The sequence below is a fragment of the Lolium perenne genome, chromosome 4 (assembly GCF_019359855.2).
Source record: "Lolium perenne isolate Kyuss_39 chromosome 4, Kyuss_2.0, whole genome shotgun sequence".
In the NCBI taxonomy this organism is placed as follows: domain Eukaryota; kingdom Viridiplantae; phylum Streptophyta; class Magnoliopsida; order Poales; family Poaceae; genus Lolium; species Lolium perenne.
Window position 1 is genome coordinate 114,882,796 of NC_067247.2, and position 4,244 is coordinate 114,887,039.

Consider the following 4,244-nt stretch of genomic DNA (forward strand, 5'->3'; position numbering starts at 1 on the left):
TTTAGGCTGACTATCATAGTCCCTCGAATCAAAACCTCCTAGATAAGTGGAGAAGAGTGATGTCTACGGGAGCTTCTATTCTTGTAGACAGTGTTGGGCCTCCAAGAGCAGAGGTTTGTAGAACAGCAGCAAGTTTCCCTTAAGTGGATCACCCAGTGTTGGATCCCTCTCATGCAACCCTGCAACCACAAAGCAAGAAGTCTCTTGTGTCCCCAACACACCTAATAGGTGCACTAGTTCGGCGAAGAGATAGTGAAATACAGGTGGTATGAATGAATACGAGCGTAGTAACGGCGTGTAGTTGATGGTGGTAATATGGTAGCAGTAGTAACGCAGTTAATGTAGTAACGCAGTAAAACAGTAAACAAGCAGCGATAGCAGTATTTAGGAACAAGGCCTAGGGATTAGACTTTCACTAGTGGACACTCTCAACATTGATCACATAACAGAATAGATAAATGCATACTCTACACTCTTTTGTTGGATGATGAACACATTGCGTAGGATTACACGAACCCTCAATGCCGGAGTTAACAAGCTCCACAATTCAATGTTCATATTTAAATAACCTTAGAGTGCAAGAAAGATCAACACGACTAAACCAAGTACTAACACAGCATGCACACTGTCACCTTCACGCTATGTAGGAGGAAATAGATCACATCAATACAATCATAGCAATAGTTAACTTCACAATCTACAAGAGATCATGATCATAGCATACGCCAAGTACTAACACGGATGCACACACTGTCACCATTACACCGTGTAGGAGGAATAAAACTACTTTAATAACATTGCTAGAGTAGCACATAGATAAATTGTGATACAAAACACATTGCAATCATAAAGTGTAATGACCTTGGATCGGGTAGGATCCTAAGTCCCTGTGATTAACATGCTAGTCCCTGGATCATAAGCTAGCACTCACAGCCGATGAAATACCATGTAAAACACAATGTCATTATTACACGAATCGAATAAATCCAGAGTTTAATTTATTACAACTTTGCATAGCTCAAGGCTAGCTCAAATAAAAGCAACGGAAAACTTAAGATAAATTGAGTCCATCAACGCCACAGGCTCATTGAGTGTAGACCCGCGATCCTAGCGCACCTTTCTTCAACCTTCGTATTCTGCACATGAGTGCAGCCAAAAACATTTGGTCAATACTTTGAATGTATGGCAAATTACACCAAGAAGGAGAAAATTGGCTAAATCTACATGTAGGCAGACAAGAGGAGGCTTGAGGTTTATTTGCGTAAAGCCAATTTTTACTTAGTAAAGAGAGAAAATCTTTTACCCTACTTTGCAAAATTTTGATAAATAAAATTGGCCGAGTGGAGCACATGGATATTACACACCAAGTGTCCAAATCAACCTAACACTTGGATATGACACACCAAGTCCCGAGCACTTGGATATTACACACCAAGGCCCCAAAACCCACCTATGAACGATATTACACACGCCATAGGGTTTTGAAAATTCCTTTGAAAAAGAGAGAGGAAATCCTTCAGAGGCTCCATCCTTCAGATGCTCACAATTGTCCTGTTACCGTGGACACGGCTGATCGATCAGATTAACACTCTCGAGAGGTTGCGCTCTTTACCCACAATTCACAACCAAGCCCTTTTGCCAAAATTCTTCATCTTCATTAAGGCCAGGACGAGGTCACGACGAAGCTTTTCCTTAGTAGCCCCTCCACCTTCCGGATCCGCCCGTGCCCAAAATACCTCCCAATGGCGGTACCCAGGTGAGGTTTCCCACTAAGTACTTAGCCAAGACAGAGCCCATATTGTATTGTGGTTGCACTGGAAGCTTCTGACATCTGGAACGTGGCAGACTTCTTTGATCCTGGGCGGCAGTCCTCCACCAATCTCCACACTCGTTGTCCCGCCAAAACCATTCCGCCCAGAAGAAAACTTAGTTTTATTTTGAAGGAGGATTTTGGGAGAAAAGTTGCGCTCATAAACAGAGCTCAAGTACTTAGAAAAATTTCTTGTTTCAAACCCCTTTCGATATTTACGTAGCATAAGCATAGCACTTAGAAAAATTTAGGCATTCCTATGGGCGGGATATCAAGTGGAATTGTTTCTAAGTATAACTCTACTCATGGTAATCTACAAAAATCACGTGACTTGCAAAATTTTCACCAAGTAAAATCTACCAAAACATCCTACACATGCATACTAATCATTTGAAGGAAAAAGACATGCATAGTAGAAAACTTGGGACAACATGAACAAAGGTGTAACTTGCCTTGATCCGAACAGCACTCTAAGCAATATTCCTCCTCAGCAGCACTCGCGCACTCCGCACAATCTATCGCAAAGGTAAAAAAAATAGCTTCAATGAATAACGAATGCAACAATAATGTTTCACACTATATGCATGCATGCAATTATGATATAATGATAAAATACTTCAAATTCGACCAAAATATAATGCATCAAGTCTAACATGCAGGGGACATCCCAACATTGATTTTCAACATGTATTAATTAAATAAGATTTATATTATATGTTCAAATTGAGGTTTAAGATTCAATATTACAAACGTGATAATTAGTTGCTTATAATTCGAAAATTCCAACTTCAAGGTGTAGATAATAAAATTCTGAAACTAACGCAAAAAGAATTGATCAAAACGGAGTTACGGTTATTTAATTATGATTTTCGAAAGTATTCAGATTTTGTTGTTTTTACGTAGGGACGTGGCGCGTCTCGGAACATCCGATCTTGATCTGATGGTTGTGGCGCTCCTCGGCTTCAGCTTCGGCTGGACTTCAGCTGGCGGCTCGGCTCGGCTTCAGCTTGGCTTTGGCGACGACGGAAAGTAACATGCTAATATACTAAGTTCAATTTTTAACTGATAAAACCAAATATTCTATAATTTGCAAAATTAATATCAGTGGATAGAGGATTTGATTTCGAATTCAACGCAGAAAACAAAATCTAAAACGAAGCTCTAGATTTGAAGATATAAAATTCTAAAGTTTTGGCTGGAGTAGGAGCTAGCTCATGTGACGAATCTGATCGATTGGATCGATCGTACCATACGTGAGAAATAAGAAAAAGAACAACGTTGCAGAACGTACTGCTACTGGTTCTACGTACAAATACAGCTATGCTACTGTCCTCGGAGCGTTACCAGATGGACGAAGACGGAGATGAACGTGGTGGTCGGGTGTGGAAGGCGACGGTGTACTGGTGCTTTCCGGCTTGGCGAAGACCTTGACGGGGTTCTCCTCTCCTTGGTGGTGCCGCGTGCGTCGATGGAATCTATCGTAGTCGTCCTGAGCAGCTTCTATTCCCGGCTGGAGTCAGCGAAGTCCGGCGAAACTCCGGTGGCTTCGCCTGCGTGTTCTTGTGGTTCTGCGGAAGGGGAAAAAGATTAGGAGGATGAGGTTGAGCAATTTGTGAAGCTTAGACAGAGAAGGGCGGAGCGGGGAGTCCTGGAACCTCGTCTTCAAGCTCGCGACGGCGGAACTCCGGCGAGATCGGAACGGGCTCTCTGGTGGTCTAGGGTTTGTGATTTTTAGAAAAACGGAGAGGGGCCGATGCGGGAGTATATATGGAGGAGTTTTCGTGGAGTAGGGTGCACGGATTCGAACGGAATCGGGCCGATTTTTCTGGGATTTTCGAGTCGGTTTGAGTCTCGTATTGATGTTGAACTCGTGCAGGAGGTTGAAGATGATACGTGGGCCCAGCTGTCAGCGTTGGAGGAAAAAAAAGAAAAATAAAAGAAGAGATAGGGAGCTGGTCTCCGCTGCCTAGCTGGCCGGCCTGGCCGATCGGTCGCGCGCGTGCGCGTACGCGGAGGACGGTGGCTCTGTTTGGTAAGTGTGATTCAATCGTTCCTTTTCTTTTGTCTTTTCTTTTATTTGTTTCTTATCTCCTATGAGCTTTATAAATTTGAAAAGAGTAAACAAAAATCAGATAAAAGTCTGCGAAAATAAATCATTTATTTAGATTTCAGCCCTAAGCATCATTATGGAGTAATTTGGAAATTAAATATGCAAATTTTAAAATAGTATGCCATGATGATATGATGCAACTATTAACATCCTTAATTGTAAAATTTGGGATGTTACAAACCTACCCCCCTAAGAAGAATCTCGTCCTCGAGATTTAGGTTGGCTAGCAAATAGGTATGGGTATTCTGTCTTCAAATCTTCTTCACGTTCCCACGTAGCTTCTTCCTCTGAATGGTGGTTCCATTGAACTTTGCAAAATTTAAT

The 4,244-nt window shown here is 42.0% G+C and overlaps 1 long non-coding RNA gene across 2 annotated transcripts; it reads right to left on the minus strand.

The window, feature by feature from the left end:
- Window positions 1–942: 942 nt before the first annotated feature.
- On the minus strand, window positions 943–3,636 carry LOC139830513 (uncharacterized). 2 transcript variants are annotated; one of them, XR_011742759.1, is made up of 4 exons: window positions 3,466–3,636; window positions 3,155–3,378; window positions 2,263–2,325; window positions 943–1,136 (listed from the first exon to the last, which is right to left on the minus strand). It is a non-coding gene; the product is annotated as an uncharacterized lncRNA (long non-coding RNA). The 2 variants fall into 2 exon arrangements; XR_011742758.1 differs by lacking the exon at window positions 3,466–3,636 and having other exon boundaries at window positions 3,155–3,416.
- Window positions 3,637–4,244: the final 608 nt, after the last annotated feature.